The 14,010-nt window shown below is 47.9% G+C and overlaps 1 pseudogene across 1 annotated transcript in view; it reads left to right on the top strand.

The window, feature by feature from the left end:
• Positions 1–10,141: 10,141 nt before the first annotated feature.
• LOC309969582 (reticulocalbin-1-like) overlaps positions 10,142–14,010 on the top strand; it is a 148,321-nt pseudogene continuing 144,452 nt past the window's right edge. Inside the window, exon 1 of the transcript in view lies at positions 10,142–10,253. The product of the transcript in view is annotated as a reticulocalbin-1-like (transcript). The remainder of the gene's footprint in view (positions 10,254–14,010) is intronic.

Below are 14,010 nucleotides of genomic sequence, written 5' to 3'. Positions count from 1 at the left end.
GTGGCGCATAGACTTAGTTGCTCCGCGGCATGTGGGATCTTCCTGGACCAGGGATCAAACCCGTGTCTCCTGCGTTGGCAGGCGGATTCTTAACCACTGCGCCACCAGAGAAGTCCACAATTATGTTTAAAACAAAAATTATCCTCGTTGAGTGCCAGTAATTTAATTACAGATCTAGAAAATGAGAAGTGTCCAACAGGCTCTGTACTCCTCTCGAAGACTGATTTCACATCCTTTGAGGCAGCTCAGATACCCTCCTCCATGGGAAACCTTCTTTCAGGCTTAGTACGTTACAGAGACTTGGGGAAAGCACAAAGATGGGGCTGAGTAAAAATGGCTTTTGCCAACTGCAAAGAGCTCCGTGGGTGGTTGTTGCCTTCGAGTTCGAATTTCCATTTACCTGCTTTTCTTGATGCTAAAAGGCAAGATGGGAAAACTGTCCTGGGAGACAGGCAAGTTGCTCAGGACCAGCTCTGAGGGGTGGGGGAGGCAAAGAAGCCTCCACTCTGTAGACCTTAAACTTGAATCATCTACATCAGGGAGTATGCACGGAGGGGAGCCCGGTCTTAGCGGGAGCCGGTAAGAGCCACAAGGAGTTCTGACTCCAGATCAGGTCTTCAAGTCCGTTAGGCACTGCCCCTTAGAACGAGCAGAACTTCCTACATCCCATCTTCTTTTTCTGGGACTACTTTCCAGTCTCACTGATTTAATTTGGTTGGGTGTGTCCAGATTTCCTCAGTTCAGGTTTTCAGATCTCTTCTGGCGGTTACAGAACAGATGGGTGATTTGCCCATTCATTGGTCCTTGCTAATCTCTATTTCCTTTAATTCTGGAGTCATCCCCTATGGCCCAGACCCACCCTAATATCTGCCTGAGGGTGGGGTGTGATGGGGGGGCGGTGTTTCCTTGTGTTTAAATAGTGATGAGTAACAGGCCCCACTGCTACTTCTGGCCTGGAAAGTCTTTTTTTTTCTGCTTCAAATTCTGTCCTCAAAAATCGGCTGGAGACTCTCCAAGAAGGAAGGCTGTTGTTCTTCGCCCCAACTACACTCTCCCACCCAAATCTCCATTCTTTGTGGACCGCCAGCTAGCGTTATCCAGCTGTGTTCTTTATCGGGTTCACGTGTAGGTGTGGCTCTTCTAACAAGGTTAGCAGTTCCAGAGTAGAAGAAGCCTTCCCCACCACAGACGGCCCAGCTGAGCTCTGCCAGAGGAGCCAATCCAGGCGGCCACTCCCATTTCATCGTCTTTAAATTAAATTAGCATTCCCTGCGGATTAAGTAGGGAAGCATCCCTCAAGTGCCTGCTTTATCATGGTGCTCAGTAGGAGTCAGTGCTCTCTTGTCCCGGCTCCAACCCGCTTACAGGGGCTCAGCAAATCCTACACCCACAGACCACAGCACCTGGGCTCCAGGTTGAGCCTTCTGAAGTTGGTCCTCTGATTTTCTGGAGCTAGTTAGTAATCCTTTCTCCAACCAGAGCTTCCCCTGGGTGGCTCCCCCTCCCTCTTAGCTTGTCCACAACCCAGGTAACTTTGGTCTTGGAGGAAGGTCATGCACAGTCAAAGTAGGCTAAGGAAGTAATAGTGAGAGCACAAGACCACAGGGGAGAGGACTGGAGTTCTCCAAGCCTAGAGCTGTGGATTAATCGTTGAAGCATCTTACACTGGTCATTTAACTGCTCTTGGCCTCAGTTACTTGGTTCAGTAAATGGGAATAATGATTTCATCCCTGCTGCTATTCCACAAGGTAGAAATGATATCTGTAGAGAAGTGGGTTTAGATTCAGAAATTAAGTTTAATGTCCTGGTACTATGTTGTTTCCATATCCTAGACAAGTCCACTTCCAGAGCCTCAGTTTTCTCATCTGCAAATAGGGATAATAATATCCGTTCTGCTGCAAGGGAGCAGATAAGAGATTTAGAATCAAAAGGCCACGTACCTTGCATTATATTATGAACTCCTCGAAAACGTGGAGGTGAAACTGCTTGAAAAATGGTGAAATTTCTACACAGGAATAGTGAGGATTCTGTGTGAAGTTACTAAAACTGGGCTGTTTGGGATGGACACTTTAGAATCATCTTACAGTGATGGTCATATTTCCTGGTAAGTGGTATCAAATCCAAAAACCTGTCAAAGGGACAGATGGCATTCTTAGCACAAAAGAGGAAACCAATTAGAAGTTAAAATACAGAAAATGGGAACTTGTAAATGCTAACAAATTGTTTCAGTGTGGAAGACTGCTACATTCCCTGCCACTTGCTGAGGAGGGTTTCCGTCTGGTATGGCATTGTTCACAGGGCACTGGCTGTTAGAGTGCCTAGAGAAACCTTACAGACCCTCTTTTCTAATCCCCTTGATTTCAAACTTTCATACCTAACCTGAGTTGTCGGGCAGATGTTGACAATTGCACCTTGTCACTTATACAGTGACAGGTTGTGTCTTTGCAGCTAAGAAATGAGCAATAAATGCTAGGCTTTAAGAAGCAATTTCCAAACTCTATACTTGCATTCATTCAGTCTATCAATAAATACATATACATAACTTCTGCTCTCAGGTATGTACAAGCCAGTGCGGATGATAGACAAAGACACAAAAAAGTTCGGGTAAACTTATTATATGTTATAATATATTGTGTGCACAGAAGAAAGACCCTTCACCTCCATCTGGGGGAGTGGACCATGACTTCACAGACTGGGAGACATTTAAGCTATGGGATGAGAAACAGGAGTTTTCCCATGATATAAGAGTAGATAAATGTATTAGTCAGGATGGATGAGGTTATGCTGTAGTAACAAAGACCCCCTAAATCTCAGTGGCTCAATATAACAAAGGTTTAATTTTTGCTCTCTTTACATGTTACATCATCCTTATTAGAGAAGCAGCCCCTCACAGAAAAAAAGAACAAGAAAAAAGAAGGCAAGAAACAAATCAAGAGCACAGCTCTTATACCCTTTGTTAAAACCTCTGATTGGATTAAAGTGACCCTCCGTTGGACAAAATGATTTAGGAAAAAGAAACTAAAGCATGGCCGCTCCTCAAAGAAGGCTCATAAGCTGAAGATACTGAAAGTAAGTCTAGAAAGAGAGATGTTTTGAAGACAGCTGTGTCCATGGCTACAGCTCTTAGGAATCAGATCACTCAAGGATGGAAACCCAGGCCTGCCTCGCAGCCCTCATGCTTTCCGCTCCTCTGAACCACCTGCCATGGCCTGTAACCTGTACCATTCAGCACTGGACAACCTCCTCAAGGGCAAGGGGGGCATTTATTAGACCTTTTTATTTTTCACAGGGCATAGTTGTACCTGGCACAAAGGAAGTGCTCAATAAATGTTAGCGGAATGAGTGAATGAATTTCTCTGTTCTCCCAAAACAAGACTGAGCTCTCTATATATGTAGAATATCAGGACCAGCACCCCATAGAAAAGTGAGGCGACAGACCTGTGGTTTTCAATTTTGGTTTTAGCATCAAAATTCCACTGCAGGATTGAGCCCCCTGCAGTGGAAGCTCCAAGTGTTAACCACTAGACCGCCAGTCCCAAAACTCTTTATTGAAAAAACAATAATTAGAGACTCCCCTGGTGGTGCAGTGGTTAAGAATCCGCATGCCAACGCAGGGGACACGGGTTCGATCCGTGGTCCGGGAAGATCCCACATGCCGTGCCTAACTATAGAGCAACTAAGCCCATGAGCCACAACTACTGAGCCCACGTGCTGCAACTACTGAAACCCGCGAGCCTAGAGCCCATGCTCCACGATAAGAGAAGCCACCGCAATGAGAAGCCCGCGGACCGCAACGAAGAGTGTCCCCTCCTCACCACGACTAGAGAAAGCCCGCGTGCAGCAATGAGGACCAAACGCAGCCAAAATAAATAAGTAAATTAATTAATAATTAAATAACTTTTACACTAAGCCCACATTTTTTAAAAAACATGAGACAGAAGTGGAATGGCTCTGGCTGATATGGAAATAAGGAAGCCTGAGCCCCACCTTCTCCGCCCACTTTTGGCTCCCTCTAAACGAACCTCTGGGCATCTTTAGGATTTTCAAACCCAGATGGAAAGTCGAGCACTTGGATAAATCAAAGCCCACAAATAAGAAACCCCAGCACTTTCTTAGGAAACCAGCAGAAGTTTCTGGCTTTCATCTCTTGCTGCTGTTGAAATCTACAGTTATCTCCATTCTCCTACGAGGGCTTTGAGGGTGTGGTGCATTTAGTTTCACAAGGAAGGAATGAAATGTTCAGATGTGAGTGTGAGATGGTCAGTTCTCGAGAGTGGAGGGCTGAGAGAAGCCACCGGCTCCAAGATCCTCCAGAAGGCTCGCCCTGCACGTCCAGGGGCTGGAACTCCTGCAGAGACAGATTAGCTAAGCAAGGTTCCCAGTGCCTCCTGAAGGTGGGAGCCTGGGCATGTGTCATCTTTTCTGCAAAATCTGCTTAGACTCCCAGGGAAGATTGTCTTTCTCTCTATCTGATACTCATTTCTCACAGGCCAAGGTTTTGGGAAGGCTGGGTGGAAGGAAGAAGAGGCTTTGCTGGTCCACCCCCACCTCTGGCTCACTGAAGAACCTCCACCCACAATATTACCAGTCAAGAGCGACCCAGAGAGAACCTGGGTCTTCCAGTCCCATCATTGCTAATCGGAGCCAAGGAAAGCCAGACTTTCAGGGGCCCCATGGATGCTGTCAGAGAGGCCAAGGATGCCTGTTTCCTGCCAACAGCCTCCCACCTAACTTCCACGGAGACACAGGGCTGCAGAGCTGGGCAAACTTTCTAAGCGTCATCATCCAGTGTCAGATGGGGTCTCTGGTCCTTTTCGTCCTCATTCTGCTCCATTAAAACCCAAACCCTCAACCTTAGATAATTCCTTTATTAAAGGTTCACCTTTGAAACCATGAGGATGAATGCGGGAGATCTTCACTCTGTGAACCTGGGAACGAGTGAGGTCTCCTCCCCCTTCTCCATTCTCACAGAGACCCTGGGGACCCCAGTTCCAAGCCAGGAAGAGCTCCCCTAGCCCAAGCTACTCCTCAGGCTGCTGGGGCAACAGCATCCCGAGAGAGGTGGACATGCCCAGGTTGGGACAGAAGCCCGATGCCCACCCAGTGTAGGTTCCACTGTTCCGCATTTGATTTCTAACGTGGGGCAAGCACTTCGGAGGCGCTCACCAAACACTGTGAATCATTTCCAACTATGTTTAGATGAAGAGGACCCCAGCGCTTAAGCCAGAGGTCCCAAAAGAGCATTCCTCCGAAATTGAGGTTTCCAAATCAGTTCTGCTCAATTCATCAAGTCAGATGCCAAGGGGTCACTCTGCTCCTTTTTAGGTCCATCTGCTGGCCGAGGACCTTAATGAGTCAGCTCAGGGAAAAGCAGGTTTGTTAAGCAGCCTGACACACCCCCTTTCCTCCACCTCGCTCCCAACACCTGGCCTCCCAGAGGCAGGGACACCTCTTTGAACCTCAGTCTTCTCGGGCTTAAAATGGGTTAATTGGTTCCTCTGTCCTTGCAGGATTGCTGTCAGAGTCAACTGTGACATAAATGACAAAGTGCCGTGTAACTGTAGGAGTGATTGTCAGTATTACAAAACTAATCCCTACTCATTCATGAATTCCCAAATTGTCTTATCTGGATTATTTCCCCACCTGTTGTCTGGATTTCTGCCATATTTTAGAGGTGAAATAATCAGGTGTTAACCTGAGTTTTTCTGTTTTCATCCAACTCTTTAGAATTGTGTACTCAAAACATCACATTTCACTGGCATTATTTCTGCTAAAACCCTTCTTTAAAAACCCATCATGGGGGGGCTTCCCTGGTGGCGCAGTGGTTGAGAGTCCGCCTGCCGATGCAGGGGACACGGGTTCATGCCCCGGTCCAGGAAGATCCCACGTGCCGCGGAGCGGCTGGGCCCGTGGGCCACGGCCACTGAGCCTGCACGTCCTGAGCCTGTGCTCCGCAACGGGAGAGGCCACGGCAGTGGGGGGCCCGTGTAACGCAAAAAACAACAACAACAAAAACCCATCAGGGGGCTTCCCTGGTGGTGCAGTGGTTGAGAGTCTGCCTGCCGATGCAGGGGACACGGGTTCGTGCCTCGGTCCAGGAAGATCCCACATGCTGTGGAGTGGCTGGGCCCGTGAGCCATGGCCGCTGAGCCTGCGTGTCCGGAGCCTGTGCTCCGCAACGGGAGAGGCCACAAGAGTGAGAGGCCGGCGTACCGCAAAACAAAAAAACAAAAACCCATCAGAATAATATATGGCTAAGAATAATATATAGCTTCCTTTAAAACCCATCAGAATCATATATAGCTGTAGTGTTAGATGAAAAAGTGAAGCTGTAGAACAACGTATAGCATGAGCTCATTTTTGAAGGGAAAACACCATATGTGCTTCTTTATGCATGTCTGAAATGTACACCAAACTGTTTAGTGGAATTGTTGGGGGCTGGGGTTAAGGATGGAGGGGAGGTATGATGAGGAAATTTTTATTTATTTTTCTATTGTTTGAATTTTTTAAAACTATGATTGTTTATTGTTTACTTAAACTTTTTTTTTTTTTTTTTTGCGGTACGCGGGCCTCTCACTGTTGTGGCCTCTCCCGTTGCGGAGCACAGACTCCGGACGCGCAGGCTCAGCGGCCATGGCTCACAGGCCCAGCCGCTCCGCAGCATGTGGGATCTTCCCGGACCGGGGCACGAACCCGTGTCCCCTGCATCGGCAGGCGGACTCTCAACCACTGCACCACCAGGGAAGCCCTATTTACTTAAACTTTTTTTAAAAAATGAAAAATTAAAAAAATTTAATATTACTTTTTAAATTAACAAAATTTTAAACATCAGCAGACACTTTAAACTCATGGCTTTGAAATATATTTTAATAGATCATTATATCTGTTTTTACTCTTTAATTTTGTAAATAAGTTACATGCACATTCTCTCTCGTGTGTAAAACTGGAATCTACGGCCCTAATCACTGCCTGTATCAAGCACCTGCTATATCCCAGGCTGAATGCCAGGCACTTAACCCTCACTCTCAACTAGCAAGGTGAATTGTTTTCATACACATTTTCCATCTTAGGAAGCTAAGGCCTAAGGTCACACTGTAAATTAGTGGCAGAGCTGGAATTCTAGCCCAGCACAATCTGCCTCAGTATGACCAAAGTGCCCATTTGTTTATAAAGGTACCTCTCTTCAGGTTCCCTGATGCGATCTTCAAGATGGCCTTAAACCTCATAAACAGAATTTTAAAATTTCTTATCAATATATACTTGTATATACAATCTGATTTTAACATAGTCAATATAGCATATTATCTCTCTCCTTCAAACGCTGACCCCCATCTCCCCCCAGATGGCAATGGCCTAGGTAGATCTTAGGGTGCACTCTCCTTTATGTGAATGACATCTAAGTGAAGCCACAGCAACTTACGAATCCGTTCAGAACTCCTTCTCAAAGATTTCTCAGGGCTTCCCTGGTAGCGCAGTGGTTAAGAATCTGCCTGCCAGCTCAACTACTGAGCTTGCACTGTAGAGCCCGTGAGCCACAACTACTGAGCCCATGCGCCACAACTCCTGAAGCCCGTGCTCTGCAACAAAGAGAAGCCACCACAATGAGAAGCCTGCACACCACAATGAAGACCCAACACAGCCAAAAATAAATAAAATAAATAAATAAAATCTTTTTTTTAAATGCATGGTATTAAAAAAAAAAAAAGATTTCTCAAATCCTGTAAGTCTGTAGACTTAGGACACCACCATATGGGACACAAAGTCAACCACAGACTCCCGAGAGCCTCACCCTAATATATCACTGGGGAGCAGAGGATGGTATCTAGTGAGTGTTTGCTTCCCCATTCACGAGGACTCAACTCTCAAAGGAATATTCGGATTGGAAACAGAATTTTTCTGTGTTGCTCCAGCACGTGAACTTTACAAGTGACAGGAGGCACTGTCTGAGAATAGAGTTCCCAGTCTTAACAGTAGGAGAAAGAATTTGGTAGAGACTAGAACCAGCCAACAGTGGATGGGGCTCTCCTAGTGGGTACTGAGTAGACTGCCACGGGATTCAAAGAGAGGTGAGTAAAGCATCAAACTTGCTATAGAAGGTATTTTTGTATAAAAATAAATTTTGTGATTCTCATTGTATATTTTGCATTTTTATTTATTATTGGTAAGACTAACATGTGGCCTTAGGGGAAAACATCCTTGAAGTGATAAGTTCTAGGGTCTAAATTCACTGTGCATTTATGGTGTTGGGTTAGGAAACTGGTTAGTTTCTGAAGGTTTGAATTTTAAAGACCATCAATCCATTGTTTGGTCCTAATTAATTTTGCTTGGGAATGTCTGACGATGTTAACAGAAGCAGCGATTAAAACTGAATGGTGGTGTAATCACCATCTCAAATATTTAAACAATGTGATTATATAATATCTATCAACACAGTGGGAAAAAAGACTCTTAAGGAAACAGATGTGAAAAGAAAATGAGGATTTCTTCAGGGTTTGGAAAATGCAGTTTCTTCTCCTTATGCCTCCCAGATCTTCAAGGTACAAGACAATAAGACATGCTCTTGCCGGCCCCTCATGCTGACTTCTGACAGCAGTAAAGCCCTCACAGATCCCACACCTTGGCTACTTGGAGCTGAAACATGCCCTCCAGTTGTCTGCTTCGATCATAATCAGACAAAGGATGTTCTGTGTTTTCCCCTTGAAGTCAGTCTGCGTGGGGTCCTTCCAATCAGTCCATGAGCCTGGGGCTGAAGTCTTTGTGTCTGGAGTTCTTATTCAGCTCTGGACAGATTGATTGAGGTCCTACTATGTGCCTACTGAAACTTCCAGATTGCCTTTTGCATCCTCACCTTATTTCCTAAAAAACTATACCCATCTATTCGATGCTTACAGACATCACTTCCCAGAAATCCATCACATTTATCGTGTCCCAAACTGAACTCAGTGTCTTTCCCTTCAAGCTATACCTCCTGCCAAATTCCCTTTCAGTGATGGTACCACCTTTTACCCAGATCAGAAACCTGGCATTCAGGCTCTCCTCCTCGTTTTGAGTCATCTTGCATCTTTGCAGTGACCATATTTTGTTATTTCTACCTCCATCCAGGGCTTACGGAAGGCACCAGAATGTCCACGCCCATTTTTCAAAGATTGAAACCCTTCGATTCCAGTTGGTATAGAGTCACAGTGCCACACTCCCCAAATGCCCCTCTGTCCACTTCAGCCCCTCCCTCCAGAGCCTGTGACCAAGAGGTAAGGTCTGGCAGAGTGAGGGGCCTTCAGGAACTTGCTCTGGTTTTTTTTTTTTCTTTGTTTGTTTTCATTTATTTTTTTGGCTGCGTTAGGTCTTTGCTGCTGCGCTCGGGCTTTCTCTAGTTGCAGAGAGCAGGGGCTACTCTTCGTTGCTGTGCGTGGGCTTCTCATCACGGTGGCTTCTCTTGTTGCGGAGCACGGGCTCTAGGCACGTGGGCTTCAGTAGCTGTGGCACGTGGGCTCACTAGTTGTGGCTCGTGGGCTCTGGAGCGCAGGCTCAGTAGCTGTGGCACACGAGCTTAGTTGCTCTGTTGCATGTGGGATCTTCCCGGACCAGGGCTTGAACCCGTGTTCCCTGTATTAGCAGGCAAATTCTTAACCACTGCGCCACCAGGGAAGCCCCTTGCTCTGGTTTTGATTGGCAGGTGCCTGAGTGGAACCATTCATTACTATTTGACTACCCTGTTCACAGCCCATGTCCAGCTTATTGGTTAGGGCACAGTCAATGCAGTGCCTTGGGGCCCCAAAAAAGGCTTAAGTTAAATTTCTTTTAAAATCAGAAGAAAAAAATGAATATTATCACAATGACTAACTAATAAAGAATCGTGCCTGGATTTACATTTCTAACCACACAGTCACAAAGTTTAATTTTGCAGTATTTGTAATGCATGAGGCCTCCAAGAACAAAAGCAAACCCAGAATGCAGCCCCATTCCCCTTTTCCTCATCCCTCTCTTATCTCCAGGAGCCCATGATGGTATTTCCATGGACCTTCCTTCATCCGCTGTCTTCCTCTTTTCCTCCTCATTCGCAGACCACCTACTGGGTACCGGGAGCATCTGGAAATGAGGAAGCCACACTGCCTGCCCTTGGGTAGTTCACAGTCCGGAGGCGATGAAGATACAGAGACCGCCAGCTGGGATGCTGTGCCGGGAGATGGTCCTGCAGGGGACCAAGCGCTCGGAGAAGAGGGAGGTCTCCTCTACCCAAGTGAGTCGGGACAGACGTGATGCTTGAGCTCCAGGCATCCCCGCAGAATTTCTCTCTCAGCTCAGACAGGGGGGCATAGAACCGGGGACCATCTGGGGGCTTGAACTTCTCTCCCAGCCTCTGCCAGGGCCCACACACCTAGTCCCAGCGTCTGTCCAAGATGAGTCTGACCGAACTTTTAAAGGGCTGGTGAGGATGTGCTGGTGCCTTATGGGCCGGGGTTGTGGACAGTGTTTGGGTCTGGATAGAGTCCAGCTCTGTGACGAGTCATCACCCTAGAGAACCACCACCCCCCACCTCAGAGGACGATTGCACACAGCTGATGAAGGGCCCGCCTCCAAGGGGGAGGGGAGCAGAGGATGCAGCCAGCTGACCAGCGGAGCCAGAGGCAGTAACGTGTGTTTGGCTGAGGGGCCGAGTCATCCACTTCGCTCCTTCCTGCCCTCGCCTCCCCGCAGGCAGTCTCCCACCGGCATTCAGAACTTGCAGAGGGAACGCAGGGAGGCAGGTGGTCGGCCAGGCATGATGGTGACCTGCTATGCCAGCAATGCCTTGTTGCTGCATCCTGAGGTCGCCTCCCTGACCTGCCCTGCCACCCACAGGCCAGCCCCAGAGGCTATTCCTACTCCAGGCATTTCTCATGCTTCCACACCTTTCACCCACTCTTTCTCTAGCTCTGATGCTTCGCTTGGCCATCAAAGCCCTGGAAGTTCTGCAGTGAAAGTCAGTTTTATTCCTCCAGTGGGAGCTAGTCCCTGTGTTCCCAAAACATATGGCAAACTTATAAAGGGGTGTGACAGTCCTTAGGTGCTTTGGCACGACTTGAAGTTCTTTGCATGTGTGTGTCTCACTCAGTAGCTACACCTCTTTGAGAGCAGTGACCCTGAGTGATCTTCGCCTCCCCAGAGACCAGCACGGACCCATCAGTGAAGCTTGTCTCAGCAAGTGCTTGTAAGCGACTCACTCCCACTGGGGCCTGGAAGTGCGAAGGATCCTGGGTTAAGCTGCTTAACGCCTCATTTGCCAAATTCTGCCTGTATTTTGGTGGTTCTTCCTTAGAACAAATCTGAAGATCAGAAGTAGGGCTGGTCAGAAGTAGGTTCAGATAGAACCACAGGCATCTAGGACAAGTGTGTCCTTCCCATAATATCCCATAATTTAACCCGAAGTAAAGCTAGCATCAGATGAGACCTCACGAGCTCTAGGGGAAAACAGCATGAGTCTCCCTCAGCAGCAGGTGAGCTGGGAACCCCGCTCGTTCCTCCCTCACGGCATGCCAAAGATGCCCTTTCCCAAGATGCCCTTCACTTTCCTGATGGGCAATTTCTACTCCCTGGAAGATCCACTGCAGATATCGGCTCCTCTCTGCAGCCATCCCCAACTTTCTCAGAAAGAGTTCATTGTTTCTTCCTTGGGGTTGCCATAATACCTCCCTCTCGTCTCTATTAAGCTGTTTGGCACATTTATTAAAATGATCTCCTTGCCTATTTGGCTTTTTCCACTATGCCAGACACTCATGGTAGTTAATTCTGGGAGCAATGATTTAAAAGGAGACAGACTACAAAATGTCCAGAAGAGAGTAGCCGGGGTGAGGAAGGATCTGGAAACCTGTGCTCCGTGCGGTGACTGTACAGAGCAGTCGGCCTGGGACACGCCTGGTTAAGCCCGTCATCTCTGTGTCATTATTACTGGCACCCACTCTCACCCCCAGAACCATACTAGTTTGGTCCATAAAATCTATATTCACTCTGTTCGAGGTATAAGTAAAGAAACGACTGAGGGAGACTTGGGGGAACCCACTGCTGTCCTCAGCTTTCTGAAGGGCCACCTTCGGGGTGGGCCAGGATGTTGTGTGTGGCCCCAGGGGGAACCTGGGACCCATGGGCAAAGATGATGTCATGTCAGCCTTCCCACCATCTGTTTTGTTTACTGCTGGGCACTCAGGACTTGGCAATGCTTCTGGACTGTAGGAATCCCTTGATAAATATTTGTGGGAGAGAGGGAGGAGAGGGAAATTTCCAGCAAGAGAGCTTACTGCATTGAGGGCCGTGCACCTCCGTCAGTGGGAGTGACCATCAGAGGCTGAAAGGCCCTTTGTTAGGGTGGCATGGAAGGTGTTATAGGCTGAATTTGCCCCCTCCCCCCAAAAAAAGGGTATGCTGAAGTTCTAACCCTCAGAGTGCGACCTTATTTGGAGTTGGGGTCGTTGCAGATGTCACGAGTTAAGACGAGGTTATGCTGGAGTAGCTGGGCCCCAATCCAATAGGACTGGTGCCCTTCTAAGAAGACAGCCACGTGAAGACAGAGTCACACGAGAATGTCATGTGACGTCAAAGGCAAAGGTTGGAATTACGTGGCTGCAAGTCAAGGGATCCCCGAAGTTGCCAGAAAAGCACCAGAAGCTAGAAGAGGCAAGAAGCCTTCTCCCCTACCGCTTTCGCGGGGAGCGAGGCCCTGCCAGCTGCGTGATTTCAGACTTTAGACTCCAGAACGGCGAAACTAGCCATTGCGGTTGTTTAAAGCCACCTGCTTTGTGGTACTTTGTGATGGCAGCCCTAGGAAACTAAGACAGAAGGAAGTGTGCCCGGAGTCTCCCTCAGAGTGGACTAGCTGCCCTTCCTTCCGTCTCTGAGCCAGGCTGGCAGTGATGGGTTCGCCTGATCCCACCCAGAGTCCCACAGCGTGTCCATCTAGTTCTGGACAGGTGGCCTGCACTGGGGAGCGGGGCACAGGCTCCTCTGAGCTGACTGCAGCATCTGTGTCCTCACGCCTCCCCTCTCTGTCCAGCTGGCCACGGGCTCAGGGATCTTTGATTCCTAGAAGGTCAGAGACTGAGGAAGTTCATAAAGGCAATCAAGTTCACCCCCTCACTGGCAACCCAGATTCCAGGCCCAGCAAGGGGTGGGGGCACATGGACCCCTATTCCCTTCTCTCTGCACACATGCCAAGTTTACTCCCACTAGAGTTTTGCACTTGAGTTCCTCCCAACCTGATGCCCTGCACTCCCATCTCACACTTCTGTCCAGACTCTGCTCCAAGGGAGGCATGTAATCCTGCAGCATCGTATCTGAAACAGCCCATGGCCGCTCTCAGTTCTTTGCCCTGCTCTCTCCTGTTCTTCTTAGCAGTTTTCAGTAACAGCAATGCTGTATACACGTGCTTGTTTCTTCACTGTCTCCCCACTGGAATGTCCCAGCACACTGTTTAGGGTGTAGTGAGCACTCAGTCAGCACTGAATGAATGAATGAAGTGACATTCCAGGTGAGTCAGCCAGATGGAGAGCGGTCCTGGCAGAGGGAAGAGCATTGAAAATGCTCAGAGATAGGACTGCACAGTCAAGACAAATTTGGAGGGAAAAGGAGGGAAAGAGTGAGAAAGGGTCCTGGAGAGAAAAACAGGGCTGCTGTAGGCCAGGTACAGCTTTATCCTCAGCCTGGGACGGTGGTGCCTGTTAAAGGAACGCCTTGTACTTCTATTTCCTGCATCTTCGGGATGGCATACCCACCTCCACTGACACTTGGAGATCAAGATTAAAGGGGACAAAATCCTTCTGCTTTGGGCTTACCGTTGCAATAGCTGCCTCAAATTATTCTTTGAATAAGACAGGTAAATATAAATGCATAATAATAATCACACATCCGTGTAGGAATAATTGTACATCTTCAAGAAGGGGAAAAGAGATGTAAGATTTATTTCAACGCAAGGGCCAGCTTCTTTAGAGCTGTGATAGACTTTAATCCTCAGAACAATCTCTCTGATGCAAGGATTACTCG

The sequence above is a fragment of the Leucopleurus acutus genome, assembly GCF_964270905.1.
Source record: "Leucopleurus acutus genome assembly, chromosome: 12".
Classification (NCBI taxonomy): domain Eukaryota; kingdom Metazoa; phylum Chordata; class Mammalia; order Artiodactyla; family Delphinidae; genus Leucopleurus; species Leucopleurus acutus.
Note: the sequence above shows the minus strand (reverse complement) of the source record. Positions and strands in the feature narration are given on the sequence as shown.